Below are 20,513 nucleotides of genomic sequence, written 5' to 3'. Positions count from 1 at the left end.
TTGGTTCAAGCAACCTAGATCCTGCAGCCCAAACATTTCTAAATTCCTGGCTTCCCCCAGCAAATTCAAGAACTACCTATATCAAGAGTATGGACTTTAGAGTCAGATAGCTTTGATTTCAAGTCCTGACTGCCCCAAACCATTTGTGTGAATTTTGGCAGTTGCTTCACTTCTCTTGGCTCAGGTTTTCATCTGTAGAATGTATAAACCATGTAAAGTATTGCATGCATTGCAAGCACATGGTGAGCATGTAATAATGTCTCACCCAATTATTAATGTTGTTTCCAATCTGACTCAGAGTTACCTTGATTGGTAAGTTCTTGTCTACATGCCAGCAGACATGGGTTACCTATTGGTCGCTCTTTTTGCCAATCAGTATATATACATTTTAACAAAGACATCCTAGAGACAATATACTTAGTTCAGATGCTGGTGGAATGGCTCCAGTCGTTGAAGGTTCAGGCCAACCATAAGGTGAGAATTGTATGACTGCCTCAAAGTTGCTTGGATCCTCATCCCATCCCCATCTCCTTGTTTTTCAGTTGGTCTTGTGCACAGAAGCTGTTGATTGCCCTCATAATATCCATTTCTCCTTGCTAATAGAAAACTAATTTTTATGTTTATTGGTCATATAGCTACTTTAGGGGATTGAATCTTGATGATACCAATTTCTAGGCCAGTGATTGGTTTAGAAATGAATGTGTAATACAATTTTCGTCAAGGAAATGTGAGGAAAGCCTTTTCACAGGCTTCTGGAAAAGAAAACTTTCTCTTAAAAGGCAAATAGAGATGGAACATTCTGTCTTTGGATATTGATATGCGAGGAGGTGATGCTTCAGGTCACTGTGGCCATTTTTCTATTATAATGGGTCAAATTTAAGACCAGAGTCTACATTCTGAGGAGAAAAGACTCTGGTTCTTGAAGACATTGTTGAACAACGGAAAACCAAAGTGCTTCAGGACTTCCTGTTGCGTGGTAGATTAAAGCCTTTTATTGTTCAAGCCACTGAGAGATGAGTTTTCTGTTACTTGCATAAAAAACAAAACAAAACAAAACAAAACTTCTAAATGGCTCAACTACGGGACATGAAAAACCTATTTTCTCCTCTTAGATATTGTTCTTTCTATTCAGAGAGAAGCAGGCTGTGGAAAAACATGAATTGCTCCATTCATTTTGTAGACAAAAAAAATTACTAACGGTTCTTTTGGCAACTCGCTCTTTTCATAGCCACTTCAGTGACATCATATCTTATTGGCTTAAAGAAAAAGCAAAACCTTTTGTTCCTGTTAGATGTGGAGACTTGGGTACTTCCAAGAGAAATTTGGGTATCTTTGGCACATTTTACTTAGTACAGTTTTTAAAAATCTGTATGCTCACAGAGAGGTATGGAACTGTTGGAGAAATATAAGATTCAGATAGAGAAAAATTCTCTCCTTAAGGACAGAGAGGAAAACTCTTGGAACTGCAACTTCTGGCAAAGTCGATATAGTTTAGAATAGATACTGTTTCTGGACATGACAAAGGACATAAATCAAATATATAAGCTTATTTGCCTTTGGAAAGTAAAAGATTGTGTGATATTTATTTAAAGGCAGATCAATTCCTCTCTCTGGCTAAATGAGGAAGAGATTAATTGAAATCTTAATGAAGCATAAAATCGGGCATTGGCGATATTGCCTGCAACCATTGTAGATCGACAGATAATGCGGCCAGTCTGTTTACCTTATTGGAATGAGCCCTGGGATGTGATGCGCCTGATTCCTAATCTGGGAGTCTAATCTTTACTCCTTAGATTTTGTTGACAGGCTGATTTCCTGACTCACTGGATCACCCAGGTATATATCCAGTCTCCTTTGTTTCTACCTACAACAGATATACTGACATTTGTCTAGGCATGGCAGGGTTCCAGTACTCTATATGGAAAAGAACTCCAGAAATCTGGGCTGCAGGAAGACCTGGTCATGTTAAAAGCAGTGCTCCCTTTAAAACTGCATTAGAGAAATGATACCTTTTGAAGAAAGCACATGTGGTAGCCATCCTCCCCTCTCTATATGTCAGCCACCTTTATAATTACATGACTTCTTTTCCTAACTAGTTGAGTTCCTTGGAAGAAAGGCCTTTCCCTTATGAATCTCTTTATCTACCTCTTCCTGGCATAGTAGGTGTTTGATAAATCCTACTTGGCTCACTGTTGAGGTCAGCCTGTTTTCCAACCTACATTTTGAAAGGTTGGGTTCATTAACAGTGAGGCTCTAGATAAAGATCACCAGGAATTAATAGATTGTACTACTTGTGTTCCACATTGAGTGTGCTGGGTCAGAAAGAAGGTGGGTGTCCCACTTCAATGAGGTCAGCTTCTGAGAGAGAGGTCCTGGGGTTACTCAGACAAATCATAGCATCAGGCAGTGAGTCTGAATGATGCTGGGTGGGAAGAAGAGAGACTGGAGGGTGGGAGGCCAGGAACTGGAGGAACAAATTAACAAGTGGAATTCACATTCTTCTCTTTGGGCTCTTTATTACCATTACCACTTCTGAACATAATGAGTAAGTCATTGCCAATCCATATATCTGTATACTAAATGTTAATAAAGCTTCCTTTTATCCCCCTCCAAAGTTAGGTAAGAAAAAAATAGAAATTCTACTACTGTTGTAATTCACCACTTTTTTGCGCATCCCACTATAAAGACTGTTTGCACATGGATAAATAAGATAAATACAGTTTCTGCCCTCACGGGGTTATTATTCACTGGGGAAGATTAGTGACAAACAGGCCATTGCAATAATATAATATCTATATTCAGATATAGGTCTCTATAGTTAATATTAAAAGAATATTAAAATAAGTAAATATTAACTGATATTATGGAAATTAATACAAGAAAACTCCTTTAGAATGGAGTTGGGGGCCGGCAGGGGGAGCTCTTACCACCCTAGCAATCCTGGTCAATCCTAGACCCAACAGAAATAGAAGGATGGCACATGTGGATACTACTTTACTGTCCCAGCAGGAAGAAGACTTACCTCCTTCCCTGGTAATAGCGCAACCAATGAAAGAAGCCACTACACTTCCAGCTTCCTAGTTTACTCCAATGGACCTTTTGTTTATGACAGCCATCCCAACTTCCCTGTGTGTTGTTTTTTTTTCTATAAAAGAGCATTCTTCTCCTTTGCTCAGTGGGACTTGTCTATGGTTTTGCAGTAGTTTACTTGTCTTGGATTACAATTCTCCACTACTCTCCAAATAACTCCCTTTTTTTTCCCACTGGTAAAATAACTGGCAGAATTATTTTTCAAGTCAACACAGCATTTTTTATGTAATTAAACAGACAAAGATATTTTTCAGCCATTGTAGCAGACCATCAGAGTTTCTACTACCAAGAATCCATTTCTCGTTTTTTGGGGAGGGAGATCTTGAGTTTTTTTTGTAGGAAACTCTCTCTCTTTTGCCCTGTATTTTTAATGCATGGGGTTTGGTCATCCCTCCATCACCCCTCCCCCCAGATCTGTGGGTAGGAAAATGATCCAGATCTCAGTGATATTGTATTTTAATCCCAGGCTAGAGAAACTGTTTTGGAAGTAGTCATGTGACCCATACTAGTCCAATCAGAGGTAATCCTGGGATTTTTTTTTAATGGAGTAACGTAGAAAAGGCGTTTTCTTTTCTATAGACTTGTAATCAAATATGAATGATCAGAACTTCAGGCAGATATCTCCTCCATAGGAGGAGAAAAGAGAAACCAAGATAGAGGTAATGTAATATTCAAGAGCCAAAGGCAGAGCAATTGAGTTTTAATGTTGTTGAGCTCCTGAATCCCCTGGAGACCCCTTCTACTACTTCCATTTACATGAACCAATAGATTCTTGATTTTTTTTTTTTTTTTTGGCTTAAGCCAGTTTGAATTGGGTTTTCTCTCACTGAACAACTGAAAGGAAACTTGGTACCTGATTTACGAATTTGGAGCTGCTTTCACTCAGTGGTAAGCTAACCTTGGTCTTGTCTCATGTCTGAATGGAAATCACCTTTCCAAGATCCTGAATTTTTTTTGGATTTATACTTAATATTTGTCTTTCATTCCTGGGCTTTTAACAATGACAGTGAATTCTAGATACCATTGTCCTCCCCCTGCCCCCAATTGTGATTTTAGCTATTCTAGCATGGCTTTTCCCCAGGTTGTTTTGGAATCTCATGTGATGCTCATTGAAAGTGCAGATGTTGAGCCATATGCCATGAAGATCTGAAAATCTGCACTTTTTGAAAAAGATTTTATTTATTTATTTATTTATTTATTTATTTATGAGAGTTGGGGGGGGGACTGTGTGAGTAGGGGAGGGGCAAAGGGAGAGGGAGAAACAGACTCTCCTGCTGAGTGGGGAGCCCTATATGGGACTCCATCCTAGGATCCTGGGAACATGACCTAAGCTGAAGGTAGATGCTTAACTGACTAAGCCACCCAGATGCCCTTCAAAATCTGCACCTTAAAAATGCTCCCAGATGATTCTGTTGTAAAGTTTGAAAAACAGAGTCCTAACACGAGGCCCTCATCTATGATTGCTTTCTGCCGTTACCCCTAAGCCCATAGGTGACTCTCTATCCTTGATCAGTTTCTCTTCCCATCCATGGGTAGATCATAAATAAGAAATAGTAGAGCTACATGGACTTCCCATTGGTTACTGTGACTCTGAGCTTTCCCTGTCATTCACTTAGCTAGTAAAATTTTCCTGGATGAACTATCTCAAAACTCAGTTCTTTGCCCTTTGGAAATCTGAGCTTATGCCTTCTAATAAGATATACTGGTGTAGTCTTCTGTATTCTTTGGAGCTGTAGTATTTTTTTAAATAATTTATTTATTTACTTTAGAGAGAGAGAATAGGGGAAGGGGCAGAGGGAGAGGGAGAATCTCAAGCAGACTCCATGCTAAGCATGGAGCCGAATGGGGGGCTTGATCTCATGACTCCAGCACAACCTGAGCTGAAACCAGGAGTCGGATACTTAAACAACTGAGCCACACAGGTGCCCCCACAGCTGTAGTTTTTGAAAGGAGCACAGAATTCCTAAAACTCAGCCCAAATCAGAGATTGAAAAATATACACTTAGATAGAATATAACACCATATTTAAATATTTTCCTTTTTCTTCCACTTGTATGAGAGACAGGAGAGGTCTGAGGCTGCCTTCCCTCTCTTCTGTAAGGTGAGTCCATTTATCCTCTGGGCTTTTAAAGCAGCACAGTATCAGGCTCTTTAAGCAAAATACCCAAAGATTTTCTCAAATTTGATGGATTGTTGATGATTGTGATACACAAGGCTAAAGGAAAAGTCATGGGACAGACATAGAAGCCAACTTTGAACTGTAAGGCTTTCCCAGGACCTGTGCCCCCAAAATAGTAGCTCTCTGCCAGTGACCATCTGCAGCCTTGATCTGACCCTGCCCCAAACATTTGGCATGTGGAAGCTGGCCCAGTTGTCACAGAGCAAGAAGATTAATTTCCCAGTGCTTACAGCCTTCTCTTGGGCTTCTGCATGTCCTCACAGTAATCACTGTTTAAAAACACTGATAAAATTCAAGAATGTGCCAATAATAGCTCCCTCATCACAGGCTGGGGTGGATTTCCAAAGCACCAGAAGCTGAATGCTGATCCTCCCGGGAAGGCGGTGAGTAGGGTGCTAGCGGGGGCCCTACTGGGGGCACTGTTCTCATGTTGGCTCCCAGACCCACCTTATACCAAAGCACAGGACAGGTCCACTGCAGAACAGGGAGATATGGGTGGGGCAGAGTGGACAAGAAAGGAAATCTCACTTTTTACATTAGCCTTTCTTAACTTTCCTCTGCCTTGAAGATCCTGCTGATTGTCTTGCTGTCTCTGTCTCTCCTTATTCCCCATGGAAACAGATTCCTTAAAGCTTCATACAGAAGGCTTTGGGTCACCTCCCTTGACACACCATTCATTTTTCCTCTTTGCCCTCCTTCCCAAAACCTCCTCCACTATTCAAGTGAGTACCTAAGACTTCATCTGCATTGAGATGTTAGAAAATATGTATTTTTAACTCAGTGGGGAAGATGATATATGAGATCTTCCATTTGAATCAAGAAATTGAAAGAGGCACTCTGGTTTATTTAGGGACAATTCCTTCAGAAGATCCAGGCTGAAGTCAGACAAGTTAATGGTGAACAGCATAATACTAATGCATTCCTAGCACTTCAGGGAAATTCAAGGACACCCACCCCTCAACCTATTGTCTACAGAACATATCCCATCAGGAGGACTAAGGTAAGGGTGAGAAATAAGAGGGTTTATGGGGCTGGATCAAGGTAGAGGAAGTACTATAGTTGAATGCGGTAATTCTTTCCTTTCTCTTGGGAAGGATCTCTGCAAGAAAGAGAGGCTTGGGTCCTCCAGGGGATTGATGTTTATATCCTTCAAGAAACATTGAATGTCTGTTGTGTGGTAGGCACAGTATTAGATATGGAGGATACAAGGATGAGCAAACAAAATTGGTCCCTGCCTTCATGGAGCCACCATCAGGAGGGGTAACATTAGTAATCAATTAATCATTAAATAAATGTGCAAATGAAGCAGTGATGACCGCTGTGAAGAAGAGGTCTCTTTTGGGCTAGGACAGGCAATATGGGAAAGGATTTGACCCTTGTCTAAAGGGTCAGCAAAAGCTTTTCTAAAAGAAGTGATGACTAGGTTGAGGTCAGAATGATGAATAAGAATTAGGCAGATAAAGAAGGAAGGACGGGGCATGAGCTAGGGCCCTGTGGGGACCTGGTGGGCAGAAGGCACTGGAGTAAGGACTGTGCATTGGAGCAACGAGAGCAAAGGGGTGAGGGGGTGAGATGGAGAGGTTCTAGGACACAGATCAGGGAAGACCTTGCTTGTAGACCTTGTCAAGGATTCCAGTCTTTATCATACAAGTAACTAGAAGCCATGGAATGGTTTTAATTGGTGGTGGTGGTGGTGGTGGTCATGGTAGTGGTGGGGGATATGTCCAGCTTTGTGTTGGAAAAGATTGGTTACAGTGTGACTGGGAGTGGAGGGGGTAGATTCAAGGAAGAAAGAGCAGGAAGGAGGGTCTTGTAGCAGCCCAAGCAAAGAATGATGGTAGTATGGACTACATTGGTGGCAGTGATGGAAAGAGACATTCAAGAGGTAAAATCAACAGGGTGTGGTGTGTATGCTCCCCTTATCACCTTCTAGCTTCCTCAAGTGTAAATCTGACAGGAGCCCGAAGGTAGCAAGCCCTGCGTGAGAGAGCAGGTCGAAGCTAAATTATGTGTATCTGAACAAACAGCACTGGTGCAAGATCCCAAGGAGCATTTTCCAGCCCTCCTGCATCTTCAGCATGAGCAGGCACTGAAAATGAAGTGTGAGGGAAGGAAGCAGGCACCCAGGTTATTTTTAGCAAGCTATAGGAAATAGCCAACATTCTAATTTGAATTCATCTCATTAAAACCCAGAGCCTAACCCCACACAGTTCTTGTTTCTAATGTCTGCAAACTTCTCTTTCTCCAGATAATTGACAATAGACCCCCGTAGAAGTCTTCTCAGCATTTCTGCAAAAATTTAGCAAACATTAGGTTTGACACCATCATCATGTTTGCCAAGACAGCAAAAATCCCAGCCGGCGAAACTTCAAGTGTGATGAAATGGAACAGAGAGGACAGCATGGAGTGACTGATCATTTCAGGATATCTTCTAGCCGGTTTCCAATGTTGGAGTTTTCCATGGTCTTTGCAGTAGGAGCAGTAGGGAACATGTCATGGTGATGTAGGTAGGGTTTACTCCTCTTTCTTTCCTACTTTTCCTCCCTGTCCTCAAGTGGTTCCCAGAGTTAAATTTTTAAAAAATGTTTTCATTTTATAACAAAAAACACTTTTTTATTCAGTAAGTTCAAATTGTATAGTCAGTGTTTGTATTATTGCCGAGCGCTGATCTTTATGTTAGCATTTTAGGCCTTCCCCCAGCTTGACCCAGGACATGTTATTTAGCTTCTTTGGGTCTAGATTTCTCTACCTGAGCTATGAAGAGGTGTTAGACTAGCTCAGCATTTCTTCAGCTTCAGTTATTTGGCTATCACCTTTGTAATACTCACCATATTGACTTTTCACTTATTTTTAGACATTTTTTTAAAGATTTTATTGATTTATTCATGATAGACACAGAAAGAGAGAGGCAGAGACACAGGTAGAGAGAGAAGCAGGCTCCATGCAGGGAGCGTGATATGGGACTCGATCCCAGGACTCCAGGATCACGCCCTGGGCCAAAGCAGGTGCTCAACCACTGAGCTGCCCAGGCGTCCCTAGTTCTTAACATTTTCTTCTCTAAATCGATTCATTTGTTTACTTAAGTCCTTTTAAAAAAAAAAGGCTTGGCAATAATATATGTGAAACTGTGGGACTAAAGTGATAGTGACCTTTTTTTCGAATACACAAAAGTAAGCACATAATTAAAATAAAAATGTAGGGATCCCTGGGTGGCGCAGCGGTTTAGCGCCTGCCTTTGGCCCAGGGCGCGATCCTGGAGACCCGGTATCGAGTCCCACGTCAGGCTCCCGGTGCATGGAGCCTGCTTCACCCTCTGCCTGTGTCTCTGCCTCTCTCTCTCTCTGTGTGTAACTATCATAAATAAATAAAAATAAAAATAAATAAAATAAAAATGTATATATATGTACATATATCTATGTAAAATCAAACTACACTCTACCTTGGTGATCTGTAGATCCCACTGTAGGAAACTCTGGACAAGCCAACCTCTAGCTCTCTTGCAGTACTAGTGTATTATCATTCATATCTGGCTTACCTACCTAGACTGATTTCCCATAGCTTCCTAAAATAAAACCTCAGGTTTGGCCAAATCAATGTCCCTGTTACTCCTTATGGACAGGATGTGCAAGCTATTCCCTTCATCTAGAATCAATATTTTACTAAGGAAAGAGAAACCAGACCTAAGTAAGAATTAACAAATTGGGAAATTTTATGATTGGGTCAACAAGTTACCCTTGATCAACAGGCCAAGAAAATCCTTAGGGTTGGCAGTTGCTGGGGGAAGGTCAAGTGTAAAGAGTTGAGGGATTGGTCATTTATGGGCTGTTTCTTTTCCTTGAAAAAGAGGGTTATCCATTCATAGGACAAATTTGCTGGGCAAAGTTTTTAGTATCCTCTGGAAGTCTTCAACCTTATCTAACAGAGAAAAGATCTAACTTGAACACCTGCTGAGTAATCATTATTTGATATAGAAATTTATTAATTCATTTATTTATAATGTATGATGTTTTTTCCATGCTAGGGACTGGACACACAAAGATCATTAAAGATACTTTTCTACCCTCTAGGAGCTCAAGTTTGGCAGGAGACAGAGAGAAAATAGATGAGCATGATAAGGCATCGTAGACCTCCAAAGTATGTCCAGGGTACAATGTGGCACAGGATGGGTAGTGTCAGTTCTATTGGATCAAGTATAACTCCCTAGGGGATGTAACTTGATATATAAGGTAGGTCTTAACTCATAAGCCAGTGCTGGTTAGGTACATGGGGGCAGTGTAGGATGGAATGCCCTCCCAGGGACAATAATTAGTTATAATATTTTCTGGGATATTCAGAAAACTGAATGCAATTTAGTAGGGGTAGATCATACAGTTGCCTCTCTGTGTGTAAGAGAGAGAGAAATAGAAATAGACAGACAGGAAGAACTCTAGAGGTCAGACTTCTTAATTCAAGAAGGAACTGTTAAAGACTTTTAAGCAAGTGGGAGATATGTCCAGAGCTGCATACTGAGAGTTCACTCAAGCAGCTGGGCGGTGGATGATTGTGTAGGGAAGAGTTCCCAAACCATAGGCAGAAACCCATCGAAAAACACTATTCCAATGGTCCAGGAGAGAGATGATGAAGCAGCGGTGGGGAAAGAGAGAGGACAGCTCTGAGGGATAGTATGAAGGAAGTGCTGATGAAACTGGGAGGTGTCTAAGCAGATGTCAAGGCTGCCAGCTTGGTGATTGGGTAGTGGTGCCCTTCTCAAAGTTGGAAACCAGCAGGAAAGGTGTAACCTGGGGAAACATGAATTTCCTTTGGAACTGTATCCCCTGGGCTCTGCATGGCAAAGTGACAGGGCATGGGAGCAACGACACCCGAGTTCTTTAACTAGCTCTGTTGCTATGACCTTGTTTGACTTCGCACCTTTTCTGAGCTGTCTCTTTGTCCCTAAGATGTATTGCCTGCTCTGGCTTCATTTGAAGTCTCGGGGAAAAGAAATATGGGCAAGTACTTTGTAAATGTCTTCACAAATGTAAATATTTATGTCTTCAGGGAAGTGCAAGGTGTAAAAAGCAGAGTCATCAAACATTTAGCTTGTAAATAGGCAGAGTATGTGGCTCCTGTGCACCATGGCAGAGCGTGCAGCAGACATTTCTCTGCAGGATTGCCAATATCACCGCTTGTCCTTTGGCCAAGATGTCTTCATTTCTATGAGACAAAAGGTATTCCTTTGTTCTGCCACACACCAATTCACCAGACATTACATCTCTGTTTTCTTCTAAATCTTATAAAATCATTTTTCCGTTCCCACTTGCTAGGGTGGGCAAAACAACCACCTTTGGATCACATAAAAATCTTGTTTTTCACTGGTGAAATGAGTGACGTTTAAGACATGTAGGTAGACTAGAACTACTACACAGTGTTGGTTTGCAGCCCTCTCAGGAGCTTTCCTGGTATAATCTAAAACTGGCCTCTGCCCTCAGAAGGCAGGGAGAGATGGAAGAAAGAGGTGGCCCACCTCTTTGGTAGATTGCAATTTTAATAATAGCAAAGGGAGCTTATAGCATTTCTGGTTGGGTATCTCAAATGCTAACTCAGCTCCTGGGAGGAGAGAAAAGCCCACCTCTTAGAGCAATGTTTTGAGGGTGGAATAAATATTCTACTGGTAGCCTGTAAGAGGATGGTTGGAGTTAAACATATGAATATTCTTCTATTTTAAAAGTTGCATGTTTATTTGATGACAATCATTATCTTTGATAAGTCTTTATACTTTTCTGTTTAAGGCACTGGCACAACATTTTCTCTTAAACTTAATCTGAGGGGGGAAAAGTGAGCTGATTTAAAGAAAAAGGACTTATTATAAACAGGTGAGAGAGTATGGAAACCATAGGCAGTATTAGAACAACCAATGCTTGGGAAACATCAAAAGTTGTGCTCTGTTTTGGTGGAGAAGCAGGAAGGAAGGGAAATAAGTACTTGGTTTGTGATGGCCCACAGGTGATGTCCTACAGGTGATAACTCACACGTGATGGCCCACAGGTGCCTTCGCAATCAACTCAGTTCATCACCCGGGCTCTTTTCTCATGAAGATTATTCTCTGAAAATGGAAAAAAAATCCAAGTAGAGAATCATATCTTAACATATGATTAGCAGGTTTTTAAATGATCTGCCTACACTCTGACCTAGACATGTCTGGAAGAAGGTAAGAGATTTCCCCTGCAGTGGGGCTGCAGTCAGGGTGAAGTGGAACCCACCCCAAGGCAGTTCACCAGTCTCACAGTTTCACCCACGTCTCTGGCGGAGAGAGTCCTAGGGTAGCAACACTTAATCTAGTGCAGTGACAAACAAGTGGATTGAATGAAAATGATCTGAAGGTTTAGCTTGAATGTGATGATGAGCACCCTCTGAGGGTAGTATATGTATGTAGATCCTGCAGTTCTTAGAACCATGCTCTGCACATACATGTGTGCTCAGTAAATAGCATTAGAATATCATTCTACATGAAAGAATGATAGACTCTGGAAATGGCACAATATTTTACATTTATACTTGGAAAAGAGGAGAAAGAGGCCAGGTTTGAAGTGATAGAGAACTGAAATCACATCCCATTTCTGCCCTTTACTTGCTGTGTAACCTTGGGTAAGTTACTTAACCTCTCTGAATTGCATCTATCAAATAGAGCTAATCAGTGGTGTACACTGATTTTACAACTGGCTCTCCAGGAAGAAAAGCTCTGCTTTGTAGTACTTGCTGATTTCTGTGGTGTAAATATGTGCATTCAAGCTAACAACCGTTTCACAGCTAGCTTGCAAAATTCCCGCAAATCTAAAAATCAGTTCTCATAAACCCCCAGATACTGTTAACCACTGGATGTAGTGATACCAGCCCCACAGGGGTGTCAATCGCTCTTGGAGCACTCACTGCCTGCTAAGCACTGCGCTTGGATGATCTCATTTTGTTCTTGTAGCAATGCTATGAGGTAGTCACTATTATTATCCCTATTTTAGGGATAAGGAAACAGGGTGTTAGAGAAGTGAAGGGATTTGTGGGTGGACACACAACCAGCCTATATTCTTTCTACTAGACTGCCTCATCTATTCCTCGAATGGAATCAAAACAGGGCAAATACTACCTGCAGTGTCTGGTACGTAATAGATACTTAATTCATACCACTTTCCTTGCCCTCTTTACTGTTTCTGTAAAATAAATATTGGTAGAAAATGTCTTGGACCAGATCCCATAAATCCCTGGATAGGTGTTAATATTGGGGCAGGAAAAAAAGAACAACGTAAGAAACTGAAGATATGATAAAATCCAGGCATTGTTTTAAATATTTCAAGGATCAAATTGCTTTCTAATGACCCTTTTAACAAGCCAAGGACTTTGAACATATATGATTCTCCTACAGGAGGGCACGCACTACCTCCACTAACTTTCTGCCCAGAGAGCTTTGTAATGATTTAAACCAGCAAAGCGAAAGCTTTTTCCTTGCCTGCTCTCTCTGCTGTTGGCATTTCACACAATGAGCAACTCACAGGTGTTTCTAAGAATTTGAATCCAGCTATTCATTAGATATATAATATTTAGAACTAAGCTGATAGATTATTATATATTTTGTGCTAGAAGAGTATGAAATTCTTCCTTCAGAGAACTTGGGTTGAAAGAAGTTGGGCTGGAAGATTTGGCTAAGTAGACCGGGCCTCCTACCCAGAAGTCATTCTCCTCCCATGTCCTCCTGCCTAACAGAGCCACCTCCATGAGATGCTGGAAGCCACCACCAAGGTACTTTCTTAAAGGGAGGGTGGCTGGGCAGCCCCGGTGGCCCAGCGGTTTGGTACTGCCTTCAGCCCCGGGGTGTGATCCTGGAGACCCGGGATCGAGTCCCACATTGGGCTCTCTTCACAGAGCCTGCTTCTCCCTCTGCCTGTCTCTCTCTCTCTCTCTACCAGTCATGAATAAATAAATAAAATCTTAAAAAAAAAAAAAAGGGAGCGTGGCCATGTAATCTGCCCAATTCTGGCCAATGAGATTTAAGAGGAAGTATGCTAAGTGGCTTCAGCAATTTTCTTTCTTGGACAAAGTAGAGACGTGAAAACAACAACAACAACAACAATAACAACAAACAATTCCATGTCTCCCTACCAGCTTTTTGACATTGCTATCTGAGGATGACAGATTTGGAGTCTAACTAGATGGATAGCCTAGAAGTACCTACCTACTTATTCCTTTTCATTCTTTTTTTTTAATTTTTAATTTTTAATTTAATTTTTAATTTAAATTCAATTTGTCAACAAATTGAACAACACCCAGTGCCTACTTATTTCTTGATAGGAGAGATGAAGAACTATCCTTGTTGTTTAAAACCTATTCGTCATGCATTTTGTCATTTGCAGCCCCAAACATCTACCAATAATAAAAATGGATTGTCAAGTTTACCTGCTTGTTAGAACTGTTTGGGGTTACCAAACCCCACTGTGTCTGTAAGGAAGCTTTCTGCTGCAAGTAATTCAAAGTCTTGACTCATGCTGGCTCAATGTTGGGAAGCTCATTACCTTATGTAACAGGAAGAACAGAGTCAGGACAGGCTCCAGGTGGCACCCATGCCCTGGCTTTGCTTCTCTGAGACTCTCCATCCTGCTCTCCCCTGTGAGTGGGTTTGGTCCTCAGGTCAGCTGACTGCCAAGCTCTAGGGACCACATCCCAATGAGACAATGCCTAGTGGAAGCAAAGGGATTGTCCATTCCCATGTCTCTTCAGAGAAGCGAGGAGAAGTTCTTTATCAGTCATGGTCCATATTCAGGCTATCCTAAGTCAGTCCCTGGCAATGGGAGCAGGGTTGTGGCATTCCTCACAGGCTACCTCCTATCTGGGGGTGGGTGGTGGGTGGGATGGATGTAGGGAAACCTTCACCAAGATACCAACTCCAGGTGTCACTTGTCTTGTCTCTGCTTGGAGAGCTTGTTTTTCATGCTGGGAACCCTAAGTGATCATGTATTTTTTTTTCTTCTGGCTAGGCTTTGAGCCTTCACTCACACAGGTCCCTCCTAGCTGACAAGTGTTTCTTTCATTTTGCCAGTTAGTTTCTCTTAAAAGAATCCATTCTTTTTGTTTCTGGGTCTTTAATGTCCCAATTATAAAAACAGGTGTTCTTTTTTTTAAAAAATATGTGATATCAATGTCTCGACAGAAAAAAAGAATCTAGACATACACACTGCTGTTTTCATGATTAAACATGTTTCACTTCCCTTTGCTCTTCTGCTTGAGCACATTTTTATGTTCACAGAGAAAATAGGTACCATGCCTTTAAGAGTAGATACCTGTCAGATTTTTAAATTGATACAAAATTACTTAAGGAATAAGAGCAATTAAATGTGAAGCCACTTTTATCTGGGGGAAAACTTGGAGACTCAACTTGGAAGAGATAGTAGAGGAGAGAAAGGTGTGTGTCAGGGAAACCCTTTGATGGAAGCCCTGCCCTTCTTTCTCCCCTCACGGCTCTTTGACCCCTCATGACACCTTCACCTGTATTCACCTGTAGCAGATACACCACCAAGGTTTGTTTTGTACCTGATTTCTGCTGCTTTGAGTCTAAGAGATGCCTGTGAATCCCCTGGGTGAATTGTGAGCCAGCAGTACTGGTTTGGCCATGGTTAGGAGACAGCCTGGTACCCCATTCCTCCCTCCCTCTACCCTAATAGGACCCAGTGTCCATACACCCTGGATAGCCTGTGCTATTGGGGGAATCTGAAGCCACCCCTGGCTTTAGGTTGGGATTGGTCAGTCAGCACATCTGCTGAGATCTTTTATTTTTTAATTACGAGGGAAAAGATACAAACAGGGATCTGATTTATCCTAAAATAATTTTGTGTTCGCATTTGAGTTGATACAGTAGTTAAAAAAAATCTCCTACTTAAAAATACTCTCTCAGTATAAATATTTATGTGTGTATATTTTCTTAAACCTCGATCTTTTTCCATTACATGAAATAGTTTTCATTCCTGGTACGCAATTCTATTAAACAACCTATCATCTCAAAACTAAGCACTCTAATAATTTCCCCCTGGCGATTAGTTTTTAATCTTAATTTTCATCAGTTCTATTTTTTGGGGATAATACGATTTTACTGCATTTTAAGATATTTAAATGAAAGGCAAACAAGTGGGAAGGGAGTTATTATGATAAAGATTTGTTTGAAACCCACCTAAGGTACAGGACAGCTGTGGATTCTAAGCAGTTACATTTATTCAAATTTTCCTCTTCTTGGTTAGAGAATAATTTTTCTTTTTCCCAAAAAAGGATGTTCCTAACCAAACCATGACCCGCCCCAGTGCTGGGGTAAATAGGAAAGAGACAAGGGCCCATTTCCTCTGTGGTCATGCGCCTGGAGAAGCTTGGGGAACTCCAGATAAGGAAAGGAGTGGGTTTTGTCATCTGTGGCTCGTAAATCCTCCAGTTGTTCCCAACTTGTGCGCGGCTTCTAGCATAATCTGAACCTTGGAAGGGAAGAATGAGGGCTGGTTCTTTCCTTGACTTGTTTAGATTTTCCAGAGTGAGTACATGTAGGGGCCAGGACAGCAGGAGTCCTCAAACTTTCAGCTGTATCTGAACTACCCAAATTACCCAGAGAGCGTGGCACCTCACTGATTTTTAGCTCCATTGTGAGTTTCCGATTCAACAGAACTTTGGGGATGAGGAACTTGTGTTTTTAAACTGCATGTCAACAAGATGTACATGTGTTAGTGATATTTAATGAACAGATAAGCTTAATATTTAAAATATCCTAGTCAGGAGTGCCTATTCCAGGAGTAGTTTAGGGAGTTCCTAGAGACTCCTCTGAAGCCCACGTGTGTGGGGAAGGGAGGTGGGCTTGCTAAACACAGCTTCAGTTATCTTTATATCCCATCAACACCAGAGGATCTGTTAATTAGCACAATGCACATTAGAAATATTTTTTTTTCTGGCTTGGTAAAATTAGCAGCACTCAAAATACATAGAAAGGCTAAAAATATTACACAGGTAGCCTGCCCTTGCAGTAACATGGCAAACTAGTTGTCCTAAGTTTAGGAAAACCCATAACACCTGTTGATTCAGACCCAGGTCTTTGCAAGCCATTCCCTCTAGGACTGTGGAGAAGGAGAGACCAAGGTACCCATGCCCAAGACTTATCAAGACATACCTAAGACAACTCAGCAGCACTGTTATCCAGACCTTTGGGAATTAATTTTGGTTGCTCTTGTGTTCCCGGTTTGCTGCAGAATAACCATGTTCTTCATAAAGAGGAGAGCTGTGATGTCAACAGTGTGGAGAAGGTGAAGGTGGAAGGTGGAGCTGGTGAGGAGGGCTGATGGCTGAGTGTGCGTGATGGAGCGGAGGTCCATTGCAGAGAATGAGGGAGAAAGGAGAGACTTCTTCAGGAAAGGAGGTCAGATGGAGAGAAGTAGGAATGAGAAGGCATTTTGAGTTAATGGCAAAGAACTCAAAGACCTATCTTATAATTCCTTCTTGCAAATGGAGAGAAGATTAGCTTGGGGCAACCCTCTTCTTAGAATAACATTTCTCGTCAGGGTATTTTAAATGCTAACTGCTTGCTTGCATGTATATTAAATCTAGTGGACACACTTATATCTTGCTGAGATGCAAGTTAAAATCCATTTAGTTCCTGATGCTCCAGCTGGAAGTCTCTTAAGAAGGACTAGAAGAGTGATTTTCAGTAGGAGGAATCCATGGGCTTGTATCAGAATATATGTCTGTGTATGAGTACGGGTAATGAACACAAATTATATGCTTGGAGGATTCTCCCAATTTTGAACCTGTTTTGGTGTCTGTCACTGCTACAGAAAATTCTCTAAGTTCCATGGCTTTAACTTCCACCTAGGTCATATCTCTAGCCCTGATTCCCCAAAGTATTGCAGGAACCCCCAGCAGATTTTCCATCAAGTCTCATTGGTCATAACTCTACAACATGGCCACAGAAATGGAACTCCCATGAGTAGTGTAGTCTAATGAAGATCCACTCTGGTGGAAGTGGGACTAGGCTGCCAAAAGTGGAGGAAGCCAGCAAAGAAGTAGAGAATAGAGAGGGGTCAGAGATGGGGATGGCACAGGGGGTAGGTTTGGTAGACAAACAGTGTCTGTTAGAGTCTATTTATATGTTCTACAGGTCAGTAAATTTCAAATGGGTCATGTCCTCCTGGGAGAAGAGCATACCAGAAGTGTGATACTTATCAAGACAGCCAGTATGGCTACACAAAATGTGGTATGTCCATACAATGAAAACACTAGCTGGCAGTGAAAGTAAACAGACGAGGCTACTTGCACCATTGTGGATGGATCTCAAAGGCATTATGCCAAGAAGCCTGACACAAACGACTGTGTACTGTATGATTTTGTTTATATGACATTATGGGAAAGGCAAAACCATATGGACAGAAAACCGACTGATGGCTGCCTCACAAGGGTGGAGGGAGGTGGCTGAATACAAAGGAGAAAGGAGGAACTTTTTGGGGTCATGAAAATGCTCTACAGATTAAAGAGAAAACTGCTACTGGGTCTTGGGTGATGGTGTGAAAAGGGGCAAAAGCCATTGCAGGAAAGTTTATTTTGGGCAGAGGATACAATTCTGTTGTTTTGAAAAACAGGGTTATCTGCTCAGGCTTTGGTTTGGGCAAATGGCACAAGTTTTATTTCTATGTTCTTCAGGATATCAATGAGGAGTGGGCAAACACAAGGTTGAAGGGGGCTGAGAATACCCTGTGAGCTGAGCCCCAATTCTTAAACACCTGCTAATGGCCTCTAATGGATTAAAATATGTTCTTCTTCTTTTTTAAATATTTTATTTATTTATTTATGATAGACTAGAGAGAGAGAGAGAGAGAGAGAGAGAGAGAGAGAGAGAGGCAGAGACACAGGAGGAGGGAGAAGCAGGCTCCATGCAGGAGCCTGACATGGGACTCGATCCCAGGCCTCCAGGATCAGGCCCTGGGCTGCAGGCAGCGCTAAACCTCTGTGCCACCAGGGCTGCCCAAAATACGGTTCTTCTTAAGAAGAAAGCTTTGCCGTGTTTTAAAGAGGGTGTTATATGTTCAATGTTCTCGTTTTTTTGGGTTCCCTGTGACCTTTGGTGGCTGGGAATTTTGATAGAATTTGTAACTGACAGATTTTGCCTCAATAAAGGATCCTTCTTGTTGAACTACCTCCCTGGCCATTTACCATGGTCCTAAACAAACATGTGTGTAACTGACTTTGATAAACTATAGGAATCCCAGCACCTAGCAGGAGAGTGCTGGGAGGAGGTCTTTTTAGTTGAGGGGACCTATTGAATATTTCAGGTCACATCACACAAGCAGTTGCCTATTCTGTGACAATTCTGACCACAACATCTGGTGGTTATATGAAATAGTGTCTCTGAGGTAATCTGATGAAGAAGCTTGGTCCAAACAATTGGTGTGAACAGAATCCCATGGTTATTTTGGGGCTGGTGTGGGTTTTTAAAAACTTATTGTTGATATAAATTTTCTTTCATGTGTATTGTATATATACACGCATATTCCTGCATCCTAATTATTAAAGCACCGGGGCTTTGTAAATATGCCTTCCATTCTGACCTAACATTACTTCTGAGTTTCAGACCATATCATTCCAGCACCATGAAATAAACACATCCATTCCCAGACACATGTTTTTCAAAACCATAGATTAAGTGCTAAACTATCATCATGAAATCCACTTCATGTTGTAATCTGCTTGCCTCCTATGGCCCTCTCCTGGGAAAGAGATTATGTAATTAGTAGTAACAGAAATGCTAGGTATTCTAGGAAGGAAGCATCCCACAGGTTGTGGGTCAGTCACAAACTATCAGAGGAGGTAATTGAGAAGACATGACCACTGTTTGACCCTCAAGCTGGTTGTGGGCAACTAGAGGCTTCTCATCCCCTCCTCTGTCCTTGGAATGTATGCTTTATTCATTGTTCCTGCACTAGGAACCATTTCAAGGATGCAGCCTAGTGAGAATAATGTGTTGTTGAGACCATCTGGATTGGGCATGTGGGCTGGGCTCTGCTGAGGCCTCTACAGAAACTTTAAGATTCTAGCAGGCGGGTGCAGAGTTCTACTCTTGTGGCTGCTCAAGACAAGCCTCATATGTAAGTCCCCTTGCTTATTAGAACTGTTGCCTACCCCTCTGGAGTGGCCTGCCTCTTTTCTCAGTCTCCTTGCTCTCCATTTACAGAGGCCGGTTTGCAAACCAATGCAAATTTTTATTCAAAAGCACATTCCCTGATCCCATCCTTAGAAATTTCAACTGATGTCGGAGGTGGGGTTCTAGAATCTTTATTGCTAAGTTCTCATAAATGCCCCAAGTGATATGGATGCTGTGGCCTTCAAGCCATCCCTTGAGAAAGATCCTTTACCAAAATACCTAACCATTTTTGCCTCATTAGTGGCAAAAAATGGTTTCGCATTTTTGACATTAGTTTTCTCTCAGGATTGGACAGGAGGCAACATTTACTGAGAATCTTTTTTTTTTTTTTAATTGTCAAAGTGCAAAGAAAATAGGCCTTAACTCTCAGGAAAAGAAAAAAAGACTACACTACAGAGTGAGGAAAAGAAAATGTGGGGGGGGGTCTTAAGAGAAGCACATCAGTTGTCAAGTGTCACAAATTCACAGCCCTAGGAAATAGGCCACGTGGTGCCAAAGCCCTTATCCTCCCTGAAGTCATTGCCGTGCACATACACACCAGATGCACTGACACTAATCACATTTTTTGACCTTCACCTGCCAATACAATCATTGCAACTAAATTGCCAACTTGTTTTCATTCTGTTCAATTTGTCACCAGGTTTGATCAATTCTATTACATACTTTCCTGCAACACCTCACTTGGTAATGAGGTAATCAAAAGACACAGGAAGGGCACCTGGGTGGCTCAATGGCCGAGTGTCTGCCTTTGGCTCAGGTCTTGGTCCGGGGGTCCTGGGATCGAGTCCCGCATCAGGCTCCCTGGGGAGAGACTGCTACTCCCTTTGCCTGTGTCTCTGCCTCTCTCTGTCTTTCATGAATAAATAAATAAAATCTTAAGTAAAGATTTAGGAATTTACCTATATATTTCATATTATATTCTAGAGGAGTTTTGGGAAAGATCCTAATACAGCATGATTTCTGAGTGAATGAATGAAATGTCTTGCTGAATCACATTGTGTATATTCACAAAATAGTAGATCAAATCATATTTTCAGTACAGTTAACAGAGAGCTGGTTTTT

General features: G+C 41.6%; 1 protein-coding gene across 2 annotated transcripts in view; it reads left to right on the top strand.

Moving 5' to 3' along the window:
- Positions 1-5,632: 5,632 nt before the first annotated feature.
- RGS6 (regulator of G protein signaling 6) overlaps positions 5,633-20,513 on the top strand; it is a 564,384-nt gene continuing 549,503 nt past the window's right edge. The window contains exons 1-2 of one of the 2 annotated variants that reach the window (XM_055304454.1): positions 5,633-5,652; positions 6,120-6,269. The gene's annotated coding sequence lies outside the window, so the exon portion shown is untranslated. Of the gene's footprint in view, positions 5,653-6,119; positions 6,270-7,528; positions 7,777-20,513 lie in introns of those variants that run through there. The other variant, XM_055304453.1, reaches the window with a different exon arrangement.

Source organism: Nyctereutes procyonoides, unplaced genomic scaffold, assembly GCF_905146905.1.
Source record: "Nyctereutes procyonoides isolate TBG_1078 unplaced genomic scaffold, NYPRO_anot_genome, whole genome shotgun sequence".
NCBI classification, from domain to species: domain Eukaryota; kingdom Metazoa; phylum Chordata; class Mammalia; order Carnivora; family Canidae; genus Nyctereutes; species Nyctereutes procyonoides.
This window is presented reverse-complemented; position numbering and strand designations above follow the sequence as displayed.